General features: G+C 46.8%; 1 protein-coding gene and 1 long non-coding RNA gene across 4 annotated transcripts in view; one reads left to right on the top strand and one right to left on the bottom strand.

The window, feature by feature from the left end:
• The window catches only part of FBXL7 (F-box and leucine rich repeat protein 7), a 352,352-nt gene that overhangs the window by 197,071 nt on the left and 135,009 nt on the right, over window positions 1–20,272 (top strand). The window lies entirely within an intron of this gene.
• Window positions 9,660–17,954, bottom strand: LOC144313086 (uncharacterized). Its single transcript, XR_013378818.1, has 3 exons — window positions 17,834–17,954; window positions 12,921–13,145; window positions 9,660–12,013 (listed from the first exon to the last, which is right to left on the bottom strand). It is a non-coding gene; the product is annotated as an uncharacterized LOC144313086 (long non-coding RNA).

Raw genomic sequence — 20,272 nt, 5'->3', positions numbered from 1 at the left:
TGATTGTGCACTAGATTGATTAAATCTGTTTCTGACTCAGCCACTTACTGCAGTTTTAAGAAGTGTTTTCATCCAAAATTACTTGATGAGATTACTTATATGGGAGATTATATACGTATACACACTCCTTCATCAGAAACACCAACGGTTTTGTCTTTAATAAATCAAAATCTGAGACGCAGTGTTTTCCCTATGATGGTGGTGGAGAATATACATCTTGATTTTGAAGTCTTTTAGACATTTTAAAATATGGAGTACGGATAAAAGAGCAAACCCATCTCTACAAAGTGGACCCTAAAACTCCTTGAAGCCAGTGAATTACAGAATTACAGAATTTGGCTGATGAAAGTTGTACCGCTGTTTTTAAAAACAGGTGTCAGAAGTTGCAAAGTCCCCCCACCCGGAAAGACAGCTGGGTGAAGGAAAAGACTCTGTGCACTTCACTGATGGCTGTGCCGTTCCCTCCCCAGCCCTGGAACAGTGTCCAGCACAATTTGTATTCAGTAAATACCTGCAACGGGCATGAATGAGTGATAAGGCCGAGTAGCAAAGTGAATCCATGAATGAAGTTGGTCTAGTAGAGTCTCGGGTGACCTGCACTCTGGATAGATGAGACCACGTTGTAATTATAGTTATCATTCAATAATTGTAATTATCATTGGAATCGTTTGTTTTTATGGCTTCTTCCCTGGTATTTGAGAGCCAGCATCCTTAAACATTTTATTTATTTGTTATTATTTTTATTTATTTATTTTTTAAAGACTTTATTTATTTATTCATAGAGACAGACAGAGAGAGAGAGAGAGAGAGAGGTAGAGGGAGAAGCAGGCATCATACAGAGAGCCTGACGTGGGACTTGATCCAGGGCCTCCAGGATCACGCCCTGGGCTGTAGGCGGCGCTAAACCACTGCGCCACGGGGGCTGCCCCTTAAACATTTTTTTTTTTTTAATTTTTTTTTTTAATTTTTATTTATTTATGATAGTCACACAGAGAGAGAGAGAGGCAGAGACACAGGCAGAGGGAGAAGCAGGCTCCATGCACCGGGAGCCCGACGTGGGATTCGATCCTGGGTCTCCAGGATCGCGCCCTGGGCCAAAGGCAGGCGCCAAACCGCTGCGCCACCCAGGGATCCCCTTCTTTAGGCAGAGGGAGAAGCAGGCTCCATACACCGGGAGCCTGACGTGGGATTCGATCCTGGGTCTCCAGGATCGCGCCCTGAGCCAAAGGCAGGCGCCAAACCGCTGCGCCACCCAGGGATCCCCTTCTTTAGGCAGAGGGAGAAGCAGGCTCCATACACCGGGAGCCCGACGTGGGATTCGATCCTGGGTCTCCAGGATCGCGCCCTGAGCCAAAGGCAGGCGCTAAACCGCTGCGCCACCCAGGGATCCCCCTTAAACATTTTAAATCAGGGACGCCTAGGAGGCTCAGCAGTTGAGCATCTGCCTTCCACTCAGGTCGTGACCCCAGCGTCCTGGGATCGAGTCCCACATCAGGTCCCCACAGGGAGCCTGCTTCTCCCTCTGTGTCTCTGCCTCTCTCTGTCTCTTGTAAATAAATAAATAAAATATTTTTTTAAGAATTAAAGCATTTCATTTGATCCAGGGCCAGTGTATCTTATATACACTATGACATTGAATTTCCCACAGTTTGTTGAACAAAATTCAAAGTGTTATCAGGTGAGTCTGAACTGATGTATTTCTCCACAGCTCCCATTTCTGTGGGTCGTTGCTGAATGGCCTAAATGTTTAGTTACAAGGATTTAATTATGTGGAACTGTGGCTCAAAGGGCACATATGTTCTCCGTAAACCATGTTCGCAGAATACAGTGAATGGGTGAGTGATAAACCTGCGTAGCAAAGCCTTTGTTGCTAGCTAATATGCTATCAACACCTCGTGTGTTCGTGAGCACGTTGGAAATACAGTAGCTCGCTCAAACACGTTCTCGGGCCTCTTCCATGTCAGGCATTCTCTGGGCACGGGAGAGTAAGCAAGTCTGAACCCTTCCTGCTGGGGGACGTTAGCTTCTAGGGAGCAGGGAGAGGCAATGAACAAATCTCAAAATGAACTAATACAATAGTAATCAGTCATGATGCCCTGAAGTAAGAGTGATCAAGACAATCACGGTGATGTTACTCGGCCAAGGTTCTCAGGGAAGCCAGGGAGTTAGCCTTGCAAATGCCTGGAAAAAAAGTGTTTCAGGCAAAGGGAAACCAACGCAAAAGCTCCTGAGATGATAGGAACATGCGTCGGGTGTTTATGAGACAGGGGGAGGGCCCTGTGTTTGAGACAGAGTGGGCAGCGGGGGGCGGTCCCGGGTGAGCCAGAGTCACGGGGGGCGGGCTCCACGGGCCACGTGGTTAGCACCCTGGCCTTCCTTGTAAGTGCGATGCGAATCCACGGGAGGGCCTAGAGCCCGGGGAGCTTGGCCAGGTGTGTGCTATTAAACAGTCCGGTGGCTGCTGGGGAGGGTGGACTGTCAGGGGCAAGAGTAGAAGCAGGGGAAAGAGCAGAGACTCGGTTTCCCAGGTGGGGGACGATGATGACTTGAGCTGGGATCTTGGCGGCCAGATGGCGAGAAGTGGTCCGATGTGAGAACCTGCTAGAGTCAGAGCCTCGGGCATACATGCGGCATGGGCTGTAGAGGGTGGCAGGAAGACACTAGTCAAGGGTGACCCCTAAGTGTTTGGCCCTAACAACTGGGGGTGTGGGGTGCTAGTGCCATTTAATGAGCTGAGGAGCAGCAGGGCAGAGCAGGCCCGCCAAGCATAAAATGAGCGGCTTTGCTTCAGGACCTGTCGACTTTGAGAGGCTTTCAGACGTCCAAGTGGAGATGCCAGTAGGCAGCTGGACTCTGAATCCGGAGCGCGGGGGACATCGGGGCTGGAGATGCACAATTCAGTCCCAGCCACATAGAGATGCTATTTCAGACCATGGACTTAGGTGAGATTACGTGAAGATGGTTCTCCTCAAAATATCTCTGATCTCTGCCAAAGAGCCTTTGCGTTTTGTTTTTGTTTCTCATTTGTGCTGGACTAATCCTTTGTTAAAGTCCGTGAGTGTAAGGGGAAGTGAAGTTAAGGGAGAAGTACGATAAAGACACACGACGTAGAAGTGCTACATTTTTGTTTTATTCTGTTGCTGTTACGTGGAACGGACGTGGAACCGTTCTGTCAAACTGCTCTAGGAGTTTCTAAACGCTTGCTCTGGCTCTCTGTACCGACACTGCGGTGGGCTGACGTCTGCAGGCAGCACGTGTCGGTGGATCGTGGTGGTGACGGCACCAAGGGGGCATCGGTGGAGGCAGCGAAGGAGCCCTGGGCCTCCAGCTGTAGCCCTGAGCCGAAGCAGAAGGAGCGAATCATCAGACTTAGAATTCAGACGAAGATGTTTCAGGAAGAAAGGAGGCAAATGGCATAAGCAAAATTGATGGTCCTAGGCCCCAACTGTAATGATCAAATAGGCCAGCATGGGTGCAAAGATCCTATTTGGCTTTTACTTTTTCCTTCCCTCACAAGGTTTCATGAGGATACTGTTCTTCCAGTCTTGAGCTTGTCTGTGCGTGGCCTGTTCTAAGATGGCTTGGGAACAAGCCTGGAGAAGTTCCAAAAGACAGCAATAGGATCACCAGGTTAGAGTGAGATCAGTTTTAAACATCTTCTTCCCTAAAAACATAAGCCAAGTGACCTCACTCTTAGATTGGCCATTAAAGTCATTTTGAAACCAACCTTTAGTATTTGTTTGGGATTTCCTTCTTTACTATCAGCGGTAGTATTTTTTAGCCAACACATTCTCTGCATGAGGCCAGCAGAGTGGAAGTACTCTTGATTTCTCAGCAAAGATTGTGTTTTCAGGCAGAGGGATTAGTAGGTTCAAATGGACTCATGTGGATCTCCCGAAAGATGATCACCTGAGGTGGTGCCCAAGGGGATTGCACAATCCAGGTTTTCCATCTGTGACTTATTCAGCCATTCATAAACATCATCCCCAATTTTTTGCTTAGCCTAGTGCGTGTCTCTCCTCATCCCTCTCCCCTTTTACCACCCAGTGTTCCCCCACGGAGGGCAACTGTACTGGGCCATTCCTCACTTTGATGTTAGGGCTGAGGCTTATCCTAGTATTTTGCTGATAATTCTTTTTATTTATCCATGACTAACTAAACACCTTCTGGCTCTACCCCACTTCCAATATGGCAGCTTTACCTGTACCAGTCGGGTTTAGTTGGGGGTGATTTTGCTCCCCAGCAAACATTTGAAAACACCTGGAGACATTGTGCTTGACTCAACAAGGTGGTGGAATGTTTCTGGCATCTGGTGAGTAAAACTGGGGCTGCTGCTCAACATCCCACAATGCGCAGGAAAGCCCCTGATGACAAAGAATTATCTTGCCCCAAATGCCAGTAGTGCCAAAGTTAAGGAAATGTGACCTATGTGCCTCACTGTTGTTTCAGTCACTAACTTACCCTCTGTGCTAATGTTTCTCTTCAGTTAAATATCTTATGCTTTCAGTTACTAATTATATGTTATTGTATAATAGCAAAAGGAAAAAAATGATGACCCAGATGCCCACAGTAGCATGTTGGCTGCTTAACAGCTGTGAGGAGTGGGGCAAACATGGCTTTGCAATTTCAAGACTTCAGATTTGACTCGTGAGTCAAGTTCGAAAGGATTTGTTGATGAATCTGTTAAAGGCGCATCTTCAGCCATTGAGCAGGAGCACTGACGCGGGAAGGCCTCAGTATGAAATGAACTGACAGTGTCTGGATTGTAGAATGGTTGTGAGGAAACGCACTGCGTTGCTTCTAAGGGCCTTGACCTGTGCAGCTCACCGCAGTCTCAGCTGGAGGAAGCGTGCTGGTCAGAGCGCAGGGGGCTTGGTCCACTGCCTCACGGGGCAGATGGGTTGCAAAACAGCACCATTTCTGTACTCTGCCCTAGCAAGCCAGGGGCAGGTGTTGGTGGGTGCACATAGGCTGGATTCCCACCACTTTGCCAGCGGGGCCTGCTAGTTTTATACAGGACACAACCTACACAGTCCTATACAACAGCCATGTTGGAGCAACATCTTGGTGATGAGGATCCCTTTAGGTTTTTATTTACGGCACAAGTACTTGCTAAGTGCCTACTCTATGTCTCCTTTAGGCGCTTGTGTACACCAGTCAATAAAAGATCCCTGCCCTCAAGGAGCTTATGTTCTAGTGGGATTTACAATCTAGTGGGACTTGTGTTTTAAAAGTTTGTTATGTCAAGTTAATAACTATATACTCTGAGTGAAAAAATAATAAATTGCAGGTGATTTTTTTTATCATTAGGTATAACAATGGACTGTTTTAAATCTTACAAGTTCCTTGGGCTGGACCTTCCTTTTGCTGCAGAATGTTCCAGATGACCTCATCAGAAGCCTGGTGTAGTTTTCCTGCATTACTTGTTGTAACAGTATTCCCTCATCTTACACCTTTGCTAATGGCCAGTTTTAACAAAGAAGGAAGCATTTTACCCCCTGTATAACTCTTTTTAATATCTTCATGATTGATTGATGGATTGATTTTTAGCAAGTAAAATTTGAATGCATTCTAAAACTCAAAAACATTTTTACTTTACTCCCTGCCATGTTTTATGTTTTTGAGGTCGTATTTTACATCTTCTTCTTGTGTAGTTATCGTAGTTATTGTAGTTATTGTAGTTATTTTTACTACTTTTGCCTTTTTTTTTTTTTAATTTTTATTTATTTACTTATGATAGTCACAGAGAGAGAGAGAGAGGCAGAGACACAGGCAGAGGGAGAAGCAGGCTCCATGCATCGGGAGCCTGATATGGGATTCGATCCCGGGTCTCCAGGATCACGCCCTGGGCCAAAGGCAGGCGCCAAACCGCTGCGCCACCCAGGGATCCCTACTTTTGCCTTTTAACCTTCAACAGTAGTTTTATAGAAGTGATTGATCCACTACCTTTACTATATACTTACCTTTCCCAGTGAGTTTTTACTCGCATATGTTTTTTTCTTATTAATTAGTGCCCATTCTTTTGCTTAAAGAGGTCCCTTCAACATTTCCGGTAAGTGGGTTCAGTGCTCATGAACTCCTTTGACTTTTGTCTGTCTGGAAAGCTCTTTATCTTTCCTCCAATTCTGAACAGTGACTTTATTGGGTAGAATGTTCTTGATTGGAAGTTTTTTGTTTTTTTGTTTTTCCTTTAGCATTTTGAATCTACCATGCCCCTCTCTTCTAGCCTGCTATGTTTCTGCTGAGAGATCTGCTGATGGCCTTATGGGGGTTCCCTTGTACATAACAGGTTGTTTTCTCTTGCTGCTTTTAAGATTATCTCCTTAATTCTTGACGTTTTAATTATAAGGTGTCTTGGTATAGGTTTCTTTGGGTTCACCTTTTTTTGAAACTCTTTTAGCTTCCTGGATCTGGATGTCTGTTTCTTTCCCCGGGTTAGGGAAATTTTCAGCAATTTTTTTTTCAAAAAAGTATTTTACCCCTTTTCTCTCTCATTTATTCTTCTGGGACCCCTGCAATGTGAATATTATTCTGCTTATTGTCCCATAAGTCTCCTAAGCTATTTCACTTTTTTTTTTTTTAAGATTTTATTTATTTATTCATGAGAGACAGAGAGAGAGAGAGGCAGAGACACAGAGGGAGAAGTAGGCTCCCTGCAGGGAGCCCGATGTGGGACTTGATCCCAGGACCCCGGGGTCACGCCCTGGGCCAGAGGCAGACGCTCAACCACTGAGCCACCCAAGCATCCCACTGTTTCACTTTTTTAACTTATTTTCTTTTTTTCCACTTTATTTGGGTGAGCTCCACTTTTTCTTCTGCTTCATTGAGTTTGCTGTTGAACCCCTCTCATGTATTTTTCAGGTCACTTATAGTATTTTTCAGCTCTGTGATTTCTATTTGGTGCTGTCTTCACTCTCTTTGAAGTTCTGTGCTCACACATTCTTCTCCCAAGATCAATGAGTATCTTCATGACTATTATTTTGAACTCTGTATCAGGTAAATTATTTATCTGTTTCATTAATGCTTTTTTTTCTGAGGTTTGATCTTGTTCTTTCATCTGAAACATATTCCTCCATCTCCTTATTTTGCTGAGCCTCTGTGTTTTGGGTGAAATAGCTACTCCCAGTCTTGAAGGAGCAGCCTTGTGCAGGAGATAAGCCTTATTGTTTAACTGTGTCTTATCTCTCAGTTGTCTCTTGAACCTTGTGATTGGTTTATTTTTGATAGGACCCCATTGCTGAGGGAATGCCAAGCTCTGTGAGTGCTCCAGAGGGAGGGATTTGTGTCAGTACCTAGTTGCAGGTGGATTGGAAGCTAGACCTTTAGGCGGCAGCGTTGAAGATATGCAAACATATATAGACTTTTGGGACTGCATTTGTAAACTCTGCCGGCCTCCAGACCAGGTGATATGGGAGGTATCTTTTTCAGAACAGTTACAAAAATTGGGGCTCCAGACATATGTATGAGCTTTTTTCTGGGAGGTACCAGAAAACTGTAACAAGACCAAAGAACACAAAAAATGGTGTCTCACACCTCCGTTCCCTTAGAATGGAGGCTTCCATTCTAGAACCTTCTGAAGCCTCTTAGATATATGCTGATCCTGAAGTATGCCCCTGAGGCTGAAACTCCAAGGAGAGTAACTAGACCTTTGTCACAGGCAGACCAGAGGTTTGTGTTGTTGTCTGTGCAGTGACCTGGGGTTGGTAGCCTGCCAAAAACTGTCTCCAGTGGTTTCAGTCCTCTGGGGCCCAGAAACAGTCTTTCCTGGCCACCACAGTGGGACATCCCCTGTGTAGGCCGTCCACATCTACAGGCTTGGGCAGGGCCCCAGAGGCACCACAGGGGCAGAGTGCTCCACCACCTGACCTTAGTGTGGCAGGGGATGCATGGCGGGAGTGCTTGGTCACTGCTGCATGACTGAATATTTCTAGCAGCCCCACCTGCAGTTCCTGGCAAATCTCTGATTGAACATTTGACTTACAAGCTCAATTCTGAATTTATGAGACATTTCTTGCTTTTTGTTTGTTTCTTTGTTTGGTTTTTCTTTTTTGCCCTTGGGTAACCAAACCTGTGTTTTGAGCAGTATCAGTAGAAAAGTTTCTGTTTGGGGGCTTGGGGGATTGCTTTTGGCCTGATGTCATGAGCAGCTGCCTTATTCCAATGTCTATATACCACCATTGCCATCCTTTTAACCACAGTCCTGTAACGAAGCATGTAAGGGGACATAAAACCAGAGGTAAAGCTGACAAAGCAGTCAGCAGTGAGCAGCTCATGTGTGTGGAATGTGGCACAAAAAGAGCATTTGCCCAAGTGTGAATTACCCTCAGTATGCCTTTCACATCTGGAAGGAAACCATGCTCAAGTCTTTAAGATATAATACAGATTATTGAGCACAGTCATTCCTGTTCCAAAATGTGTCAACTTATACCTATTACAATGAAAGAGAAAGATGAATTAGTTTTTCTTCAGAAAGATGTAATTCCAGCACTATCTTCAAGCATATTTTTCTCTTTGTGTGTTTTCATTTTGGGGTACTGTAATTTCTGAGGATTGTGTGCTTTTAGGAAAATATGTGCATGATGTCTGTTCAGTAAAGATAGACTTCTCTATACAACCAGTACCATCATCATTGTTATTGAAAACTGGCCTTTTCCCCCCATATATCTCTAGCCCAATAGTAAAACTTTTTTCTCACCTTTATTCAGTCAGCTGCCAGGTGGTAACTAGAATTTGGGTTGTGAAAAGGGGTCATTAGGATACTGAATGATGTGCAGAGTGTGACAGGATTTGAAGGAAGTGTTCCCAGGTGAACTTTGAGGTTCTGATTAGAAGTTCAGGCTAGACTTCATGTTGTGCAAAGGCTTCATCTCTAGGTATGGCTGGTTCAGAGAACCTATGACTCTATTTGTTTTGGAATCTACTTAGGACTGTTTTATATCCTGTAGGTGAGTTTGACTCACCTATAAGGTTTGAAGGTATTAGTCCAGAGGATTTGTTGTAAATGGAACAGAATCACATTCTCTTCCTCCCATGTTCAAGAGTGAGTATTCCAATAAGTAGAGGTGAATGAGACAGAGTTCTGTGTCAGTTTTTAATAATATGCATTAAAGAGTGGAATGCGGTGGGCATGGTCTGCAACAATGGCTTATCTTAAAAATGCATTTATGTTTGGTGTCTGAAGTATTTGCTCTCGTTATTTTCATTTTCATTTATTTTTATTTTTTGCTCTCATTATTTTTAAAGGGGGTTTATATATGAAGTCATATTTTTTTTTGTCAGACTAATATTTAATTAAGAATGTTCCCTAGACACATAGTGATTACTCAGCAGCAGGAGGGCAACCCAGGAGTATGCTGCTTAGCAGTTGGAAAACTGGTACTGGTTTAAAAATGGATAATCCACAAAATTAGTAAAAATCCAGCACAACTACAAATCCCCAGAGTCATTCTGGGAATATCACAGAATGGACAAGTAGATAAATCGTTTTAGCTCACTAAAGTGATTATAAGGTTTGTGGTCAAAGAGTAAGTTCCTCTTGCAAAAATTTTAATACCTTGTGTTGATTTCTAACCCATCTTCAGAACTGTATTTCTAGTGCACACATTACGTACATCAATCCACATGGAGAATGCGCCCAGGGGTTAAGAATAGAAAATGGAGTATAAAAAAAACAAATCATGGGGAAAGGGCTAGATGTTTTAAAAGTAAAATCTTGGGGAAAAAGTGAAAAGAGACTTGTGCCTCAGTTGTGTTCTCCAGCGACATGTGTTAGAATAGAAGAAGGCAAGGTGGAAGAGAGGGTTGGTGGCCTCTGTTTGCCATGAAACATTAGCGGGCAGAAAATGTCAGGTGAAAGAAAGGTGGTTTGACAAAGAGTTAACAGAGCTGAGTTTCCCAAAGCATTTTGTTGTTTTTTTTTACTTTATTTTAATCCCAAGCCATTGGATTTTTCCAGCCAAGGCAAGTAACAGAAGGTGAGAGTTTAGAATTTCAAAAACATTAGTTTAGATTTAAAAAAAAGAAAAATGCCTGGAAAAATATGCATTTCAATATGCAACAAAAGAATTTGCAAACATCTCATTGAATCTGCAGGGGAAGATCCTAAAGACTATGTCATCCAGGAACGATAAATGGAATTCAACAGGGTTACGTTAGGACTGCCAACTTATTACGTATCAAAACTCACAGTGCGTTGTTTACTTTTATTGCCTCGTTTTAGTAAATATACATATATTTATAGAAATTCATATAAATTCACCCCCAACCTCAGTCTCCCAATCTTTCCTTTACAGTTATGTCTTAAATTCATCAACTATAAATGATCCTTCTAGAAGGTTCTTAGGGAACCGTAAACGACTCCAGGGATGACTTTGCTTTCACTACCATCATTCATTCTTGTTTCAGAGTGATGTGTCTAGGGAATTGTTCTTGGTTTAATCAATCTTTTTCTTCAGCAAAATGTTGACTTTAGGGCAGAGTGGTTTCTGTTATGATAAGACTTTGAACATTTCTGTCACTGCAATTCAAGTAGTCCTTGAATTGGACTGTTCAGCAGCAGCCAGACTCCGAGGGCTGCAGTTCTGCTTGCACAGACAGTAGAGTGTAGGGCAGGCATGGGCTGGACATGGCTAGACACACTCTCTAGGACACAGTCTTTCTTTTTTCCCCCTCTAGTGTTTGTGACTGATGAATTCACTAAGCACTTGAATAACTCCTACTTTGTTCTTTCAGCAGACCATTTGTTTATTTGAGAGCTTATTTTGGCAAGTGAATAATCAGCTATCTGAACAAACTCAAGGATGATCTAGGGGAATATATTTGACCTCAACTGTAAATGATCCACATTTTTAACGTCAGTATTTGTGACTTAGCGGAGCGATGATCACGACTGGTTTTCTTTCTTCCTAGCCGAGGAGCATATATCAAAAGCTGTACATGGGTCCAAGACGCACACATAAAGCAAGGCGTAAAAGCCCTCGTTATTGTTAAAATTCTATGTGATTTTTAAATCTGCAGATAAGGAGATGTGGACAGGAGAGACCCTTTGTTTTATTAATCGAATTCCCATATCTACAGTGTATTGCTTTTTCTCTTTCAGAACTTTAATTAGTACAAATTCATTACTTGCCTTACTGAACACTGTTACTCAGATGTAGTCAAGAGCTTTGATCTGGTTCTCCTAGTGGATATATTTATTGTTTCCTAGAAGATTTAGCTGTCTGCAGGGGAGTGAAAATAGTGGGATGAAGCAATGGCATGCCTTTAGAGCCTTCAATTCTTGATACTTTACCTTCAAAAGTTTTGTGTTTACTAACTTGGATTTATTAGTTTAGAACAGGGTCAGCAAAGTGGCATGATGCATAATAATGCTGTTCTGAAACATGAAAAGCCCTGGACTGGACACCAGATGCAGGTCCTAGCACCAACTAGGAGTGAGGTCATGGATAACTCCTTTAATTTTCATAAGTCTCATTCTTATCTGTAAAATAGGTGGTTTGTATTAGTTCAGTGGTTCTTGCACTTGAGTGTACAACAGAATCAACTAGAAGGTTTTTTAAATTGCAAATCACTGTCCTCAACCCCAGCTTTGGCATGGCCTGGGGTGAGAGTTGAATAAATTGCCTTTCTAACGAGGTCCCGGGTGATACTGATGCTACTGGTCCAAGGACCACATTTTGAGAATCACTGGATTGGTGACTTCTCTGACCATGTCCAGCATTAATTGTGGGGCCTGGGTCATGTTCTTAATGGCCATGGTGGCCTGTTTGGAGCTGCTGAGTACATTGTCTGTGGTAGGTATAGCTAGGGAAGTGCTGAATGTAGATCTTCATAAGAGCAGAAATATGGATCCATCTAGTCGTGGGAAGGCCCGCATATTAACAGTACCTCTGAACTGGTGTTGAAAGACTCCAAAAAGTTGGTATGTTAGAGTTCTAATGCAGGGAGACCACAGTGGTTGTGGCTACAGGGAGCTGGGCCTTTAGTAGGTCTACCGTGTTCAGCGTAGGTGATGCTGTGACAGATTCCAACAAGTTACAGATACATATGGGATATGGAAAAAAAAAGATCTCATAAGTCAGTCACTGGGCAACCAGCACCCTTTGTATTTCTATAATTAATGTAGCTTTTAATATCAATGAGAAAATTGTCCTACTCTAAAAACACAATCCAACAAACTCCAGTTGTTTCCATATCACCACCATCCTTCAGTAACCACGAAATACATAATGCACACAAGCACACGGTATTAACTAAAATCCGTGTTAGCTTTTTTCTTTGTTGTTTAGATTCTTAACAGGTTCTGTTTGTGATTCTGGAAAACATTAAATCTTTGGCTTCTTCAAACTTTGCCCGCAATATTATAAAAATTGTGATTATGACATTATAAAAATAATTAAAAATACCATAAAAAGATGTGATTGGAGACTATCAATAGATCCCATGCAAGACTATCTCTAATTGGAAAAAAAAAAAAAAAAAAAAAAAAAAAAAAAGCCGGCATTGAAGGCATGAATGAACAGCCATAAAAGACCGGATTTCCAAGGGCTGGCTAGCTCTCCAGGTGTGTGTGGACATGTATGTGTGTGAGAGGATCTCTCTCTGATGCACAGATAAAAATTACCCTGCCCCACCTGGTTCATGGGAAGCCAGTTTCTCCACACCAGCAGACATTAAGCTCTCAGCAAATAGCCACACTTTGTCTGGTCAAATGGTTTAAAGTTTAACCAAAGACAATTCTCAGGTGTATTCAAGAGAAATATCCTTGGCCCTCTACCTCCCTTTCTGCGCCGAGGTGAATACTTTCATTACTTCTGGGAATGGCCAACAACAGTCAGTGGCCAATACACAACCTCAGCCAAGAACTAACCAGACTTGTTGTCAGCCAGTCAGAGTGCTCTAAAGTGTGAGGAGGCACCTACAGGTTGTTGTGAGGATCACTGCTGGAACAGACGAGAAAGCCTAGCCCAGAAGAAATCTGTCGTGTTCTAATGCCTGGACCAAAGAGGAACTTACTGGATCTGCTGAATCATCTGTGCTCTGCTTTTCCATAGTATGAGGAGCTCTTGGCATCATTAAAAAGGACCCGCCAACGGCGCCTGGGTGGCTCAGTCGGTTAAGCATCTGCTTTAGGCTCAGATCAGGATCTGGGGGAGAAAGCAAAAAAAGGAAGAAGCCTATCCAGTCTTTCTGCCTTAATGTAAAATGAAAATATTTTAGTTTTATGATAGCATAACTACATTTTCAGTCTTCCTCCTGCTTGTACACAATTCAGTGTTAGCTTAAAGCAAATTACTCTTTCTCTTCTTTTCATTTTCATAATTTATTGTTATCTATTTGATCTAATCAGTAATAATGTTTCCAGATAGCAAAAAATATCAATAGCAAACGGTGAAAAATGATGAAAATCCTGATAGTTAATTACCATATACATTGAACCAAATTATTCTCCAGAAAGTCACCTTTTTTTCAAGAAAAAGATTTGAGTTTCAGTGTTCAGTCCTAATAGCTTTATCTCGCTGTGGCTGTGCCAGGAATGTACAAAGCAAGTCACAAGGAAAGTCTTAAAGTCACTCAGCGTTGAGAGAGATGGAGCATTTTTTAGGATATCGACATTGGACGCAGGTATTGTGACGCTGTGTGACTCTAGTTTTACTAGCTGTGCTGCTCTTAACTAGGGCTAAGAAAGGCTTCAAACATCAAGTCCCCACAACAATACAAGGGTGTCTGTGAGTGTGAAATGGGTCATTTTTTAAAAAAGATTTGATTGATTGATTGATTGACTGATGATAGAGAGCAAGAGAGTGAGCACAGGTGGGGGAAGGGGGCAGAGGGCAATGAAGACGCAGACTCCCTGCTGAGTGAGGAGCCCCAGGACCCCGGATCCTGACCTGAGCCTAGGGCAGATGCCGAACCGACTGAGCCACCCAGGTGCCGCTGGTGGGTCCTTTTTAATGATGCCAAGAGCTCCTCGTAAAATGTATAACTAAAGTCAGTGAGAGATTACCTTCCAGTCTGTTCTTGCCTCCTTCTCGAATGTTTTATTGAACTCAGCATATTCTTCACCATTGTCCAATACCAGGAATAACCCTGGTGGGCAAATAATTAAAAAGTGAAAAATACCTTCTTTTAAGTGACCAAATTCAAAGAAAAACAGTTGCCCGCCTAGTTTGTTATTGCCTGTGGCGAATTGGGGTCAGTAGTTTGAGGGGAGCAGTAAGTACAGAGGTCTGTAGGTGTGTCCTCTGCGCTCGCATCCCAAGGAGGCCGTGCTTGTGGGGAGCTGGGGGCAGCGCCGGGATGCAGGCCGAGGGCACAGCAGTAGGGCCGCCTAGTCCTTTCAGGCTCTGCCCCTTACCCGGCAGCAGCATCCTTCCCTACAAGGCTGTTCTTTTTCTCAAAGGTAAGTGTCTTGTTAAGAAAAGCTCTCAGGGGGCTGGGGAGTCCCAGAACACCCCAGAACACCTGCCCCGGGCCCCGAGGCCTCCGCGGGATGCGGTCTACGGGAACACAGCCCGGGGTCTGGGCCTCACTGCCTTGACGTCTTCCAAAGAATATGTTTCAGATTCTTGCCGAGCATCCAGGCAGCCCCCTGAGCCCCGACGCTGACCCCGGTGGAGCCCGATGCAGGACTCGATCCCAGGACTCGGGGTCACGCCCTGGGCCCAAGGCAGAGGCTCAACCACTGAGCCACACTGAGCCACCCTGGTGTCCCTAAGTTTGGTTTCTGTTTCCTTCTTTTTTCTCCAGTTACATTCTGTTTTGTTCTGCTGACACCTGTTTCGTGATCAAACTATGGTCATGATGGGAAAACTAGCAAGCAAGAGGGAGAAACTCCAGCAGTGAAGCTAAGCAGAGTGAAATACAGTGATGAGCTGGTCTGGGGGTCCTGTTCATCTGGTATATCCAGGCCCCTTTTCTTTAACATCAAAACATTTTGAAAATCACCATACACATCACTCCAAAATAGAATCTATGCAAAAAATAATTTAAGAAATCAGAAAAAAAGAATGAAAGTACTATAAAAAATATATTTTAGTATTTATGCAATTTGGGGGAGGGAAAGTACTTTTTAACATAATGCCAAGATCAGAATTTATAAAAGTACCTGCAGAGAGACACAAGATTATGAAGATTTTGCATGAAAATACATTAAAATAAAGGTAAAGTATTTGCAGCATAGGATAGTCAGTGGCAATTTCTTAATATATAAAGGATCGGGATCCCTGGGTGGCGCAGCGGTTTGGCGCCTGCCTTTGGCCCAGGGCGCGATCCTGGAGACCCGGGATCGAATCCCACATCAGGCTACTGGTGCATGGAGCCTGCTTCTCCCTCTGCCTGTGTCTCTGCCTCTCTCTCTCTCTCTGACTATCATAAAAAAAATAAATAAATAAATAAAATATATATATAAAGGACTCTTAGAAAACCAAGGAAAGAAAGGAAAAGACCAAAAAAAAAAAAAAAAAAAGACTGCTCACCAAGAGCCAATACAGATGATGCAAAAACATCCTTTAAAGTGTTTCATCTTCCCAGTAGTCTTAAAACACACACTTTAAACAGCAACGAAATACTCTCGAATTGGCATAGATGTTTTAAAAAGGAAAGAGTTTATCGTGGTGGGAAAGAGAAGCAGAACGTGTCACCGTGTGCTGTGGCGGGGATGCTGACGTGATCTGTCTTCAGGAGAAACCATCTGGCCACACGCAATCAAACCCGCCACAGGTCGTGCCACTTGGGTCAGCGGTTCTACTTCAGGGGATTAGTCAGTGGAAATAATCCACTGCATGTGCATTTGCCCGTGGGAGTGGCTCCAGTCGGGGTGGTCCCGCCCCTCCGGGAGCAATTGGGCGGTGTCTGGAGAACTTTCCAGTTGTCGCAGGGCGAGGGAGGGGTGCCACTGCGCGCAGGGTGGAGGGGCCAGCCATTCTTCTCCGCGTCCTACAAGCCACAGGACTGACTCCCCAAACTAAGACTTATCCAGCCTGAAGTGGTAATAGGATTGAGGTTAAAAATCCCTCCTCCATGGGCCTGTTTACCTAGTGCTCGATATCCCCAACCAAAGGGCTGGCTACATACATTGTGGTGCTTCGAGGCGATGAACTACTTTTGCAATAATTGCAGCATTATCAAAATATATCTAATGATAAAGAAAGCCAGTCCCAACATGTTACATTTTAAAAAGCCAGTCACAAGGTAGCACGATCTCATTTTGGGTTAAAAATGTAGACTTAATAAATGTACCCGTAGCAAGATGTTTACAGGGATTGTCTGTGTCTTTGGGTGTGATTGTGGGTATTGTTTTTATTTATCTTTATAGCCTAATTATTTTGAGTTGCTTTTATGTAAGGAAAATTAATAAAAGTAATTCTGATGAATTTTGAAAGAAAGCCATAGGACGGATTTACCAGTGAGTTGTAATTGATTGAGAAATCACATGACAAATAGCTATAACGATCTTATTAAATTTTTTTAAAGATTTTATTTATTCATGAGAGACGCAGGGAGAGAGGCGAGACACAAGCAGAGGGAGAAGCAGCCCGATGTGGGACTCGATCCCTGGGCCCCGGGGTCACGCCCTGAGCCGAAGGCAGATGCTCAACTACTGAGCCGCCCAGGTGTCCCGATCTTATTAAATTTTTAAAATACACAGCCATCATCAGATTGGACACAACACGCACTTGAACTGTGCTAACGTATGTGTTTGCCGACAGATTATTATTGTTGAATTTATTGTGATCCTTCTGGCCACGCGTAAGCTGGAGGTAGATGTTATGAACCGATCAACTCAGAAGGTGTTCACAAGGTGAAGGTACCTTTTATATACGAATAGTTATTTTCTTAAGCGTTTCCTACTTGGGAAACTGAGGTTGTGTCAGAATGCTGAAGCCCTTAGTAGGATACTGTGTTAGTGTAATTCTGTTCAGGGCAGGCCACATTTTTAAGGCCTGTTAAAAAGGACAATGTAAAGGACCAATAGTGTGGCATCTATAATTAACATGGAATCCAGTCTCATAAAATAATTTCATTATAACATCTCTGACTTTTTTTTTTTTTTAATTGAAACTGAACCACGGACTTGAAAGGAGACCATGGTAGTGAGATAACTCTTCGTGTGGCTTAGCCATGATGTCTCTCAGATCTCCAGTGACCACCTTTGAAAAGACTTCGTGTATGGTGTCGGCGAACCTCGAAATTTCAAGAAGTATTTCTCGTCGTGCTTTTTCGGCAGATGATCACGCTTTGACGTTGCGGTCTGTGAAATGGGAGTAGTTTGCTCCTTCCTTCCTGGAGGCGCGAGTGCGTGTTCCCGAGGTGTGAATCATTCGCCCCGACGTCCCATCGCGCGTTTAGGGTTTATGATGCGCTGCTGTGCGAGGGTGGGCAGGGGGCGCCTCCGCCCGCCCCTCTTCTGCCCGAGTGACGTGCCAGGGCCGTCGTGGGGACCCAGCCGGTGCCCGGTGCCCGGTCGGGGGCGCCAGAAACCAGCCAGCGGCGCCTACGGGCGGCTCCTGCGACTGCTCCGCGCGGGCCGGGGCGGGCGGGCCTGGCGCCGAGTGTGCGCGGCCCGAGTGGGACCCGCGCGCGGCAGGGTCGCTGGCCAAGGGCAGGCGTTTCCCGCCGAGACCTCCACGGGGGCGGCCGCGGCCGGGCTAGGGCGGGCGACGGGCCGCTTCTGGGGGATCGGGAGGAGCCCGAGGAGCTCGGCGTCGTCTTTTTCGCTCTTTCTTACTTCTTGATAATAGGTTTGCTGTTTACTGGTGCTCGATTTGCCCACGTGCAGAACCGCCCCGCGCCCCTCCCGTCCGGCGCCCCGTCACGCTCGGCGTTTTCTTACCGTGAGGTCCCGACCCAGCCGACGGTCGCCCCGAGGCCTGCGGCCCCGCCCGTTTGTGCCGCAGAGATGGACGCGTCGAGGCCCGGAAGGGCACAGCGCACGGGAGCGGCGCTGCGGGGCGCTCCCCGCGTGCCGGGTGACCCCGACGTCACTCGCCCCCAACGGGCGGGCCCGCTCCCCGCTGACGTCACTCGCCCCCGACGGGCGGGCCCGGTCACCGCTGACGTCACTCGCCCCCGACGGGCGGGCCCCGCTCCCCGCTGACGTCCCTCGCCCCCGACGGGCGGGCCCGGTCCCCGCTGACGTCACTCGCCCCCGACGGGCGGGCCCGCTCCCTGCTGACGTCCCTCGCCCCCGACGGGCGGGCCCGGTCACCGCTGACGTCACTCGCCCCCGACGGGCGGGCCCCGGTCCCCGCTGACGTCACTCGCCCCCGACGGGCGGGCCCGGTCACCGCTGACGTCACTCGCCCCCGACGGGCGGGCCCCGCTCCCCGCTGACGTCACTCGCCCCCGACGGGCGGGCCCCGCTCCCCGCTGACGTCCCTCGCCCCCGACGGGCGGGCCCGGTCACCGCTGACGTCACTCGCCCCCGACGGGCGGGCCCGCTCCCTGCTGACGTCCCTCGCCCCCGACGGGCGGGCCCGGTCACCGCTGACGTCACTCGCCCCCGACGGGCGGGCCCCGGTCCCCGCTGACGTCACTCGCCCCCGACGGGCGGGCCCGGTCCCCGCTGACGTCACTCGCCCCCGACGGGCGGGCCCCGCTCCCCGCTGACGTCCCTCGCCCCCGACGGGCGGGCCCCGCTCCCCGCTGACGTCCCTCGCCCCCGACGGGCGGGCCCCGGTCCCCGCTGACGTCCCTCGCCCCCGACGGGCGGGCCCCGCTCCCCGCGTGCCGGGTGAACTCCAGGATCGCGCCCTGGGCCAAAGGCAGGCGCTAAGCCCCGCAATGGAGCCTGCTTGTCCCTCCGCCTGTGTCCCTGCCCCCCTCTCTCTCTCTCTATCATGAATGAATGGATGAGTGAATGAGTGAATCTTGGAAAGGAATCCCTCCCGCCTACAGTCGCTCTGCAGGCTCACTGAGGCAGTCGCGTGAGGCGGCGGGCGCCCTGCCCCGGGAGCGAAGCGCAGTCCGGCTGGGAGTTTCCAGGACGCCGGGAGGACGCCTCCTGACGTCACGTCCTGACTGAGCGTAGCCGACGCGCCCGACGCAGCGTCTTCGCGGGCACCGGCCCCCGACAGGGCTGGAGGCTCCGCGCCTCACGCCGGCTGCGAACCTCGCCGCTGCCTCGTGACTGTACAGTGACGTCCTGCGCGGCCTTCCAGACATTTGAAGCTTTTTGCCGCCTTAACTGCTCCAGAACTACCCTGACTTCTCAGCGCTCCCGTTTGAATGGAAGCTCCTTCGTTTTCTGTCCGCCCCGAGTCCCGCTGCCAGGTGCACTTCATTGTCCTCACCGAGCCGCGGGCTGCAGCCCCTCCTCCTCCTAGTCCGTCGCGGACTTAAGACGGGAAGCCGGTAGCTGCTGCCGCAAGCACACGACCGCCCCGGGCGAGAGCGGGAGCCGTCGTGCTCGCCGTCCGCAGACCACGTGGCGCCGCCAGCACCTCGTCCGCGTAGCTCAGCCCCAGAACGGTCATCAACGACCTCATTAGCAACGAACTGACGCATATGCGGTGGTCAGGGTCGCAGGCATGCGTTACATTAGGTATGACTGACAATTTACGTCAATTGAGTTATTGAATTTTCTGGAATATAAGGACGAACAGGCCACCACTTTGGACCTCTTTTTTGCATCAAAGTATATTAGCGTCTACGGTGTTCCAGGGCATTGTAGGTCACTGAAGTCTCTTCATGGGCCTAGATCCGATGCCATTGGTGTTCAGTCCCATAGGAATTCCGTCGGTCAGAAGAAAACCATGGCAGGGCCCCTGGTGGCTCAGTCAGTTGAGCCTCTTGACTGTGGCTTGGATCATGATCTCAGAGTCATGAGATCAAGCCCCATGAGTCTGCTTGTCCCTCCTCTTCCCTCTCCTGTACCCCCTGTGCTCCCACATTGCGTGGGTGTATATGCACACATGTGCACGCTCACACGCTCTCTCTCTCCAAGATAAATCAATGAAATCCTAAAAATAAAACAAAAACGATGGTCATCGTGTCCTTTTATCACATAGGTTCTGTACCTGAGCGCATTATTGCATCCTGGCTTCCATAGGTTTCTTTCTGGGGAAGGTATGTGAGTCACTTTGAAAATAATACACATAAAGTTTGGTTCAATCCTCATTAACGACACTTTTAGACCAAAGGCTGAGTATCAGTATACTGCTGGAAAGTGCTTGATGGACGCAGGAGGTGACAGCCTGTTCACACTCTGCACATGTGAAGTGCAAAGCTGTGACCTGGACTGGGACTGTTCTTTCTCTTAGACCACGAGACA

This window comes from Canis aureus, chromosome 4 (genome assembly GCF_053574225.1).
Source record: "Canis aureus isolate CA01 chromosome 4, VMU_Caureus_v.1.0, whole genome shotgun sequence".
NCBI lineage: Eukaryota > Metazoa > Chordata > Mammalia > Carnivora > Canidae > Canis > Canis aureus.
This window is presented reverse-complemented; position numbering and strand designations above follow the sequence as displayed.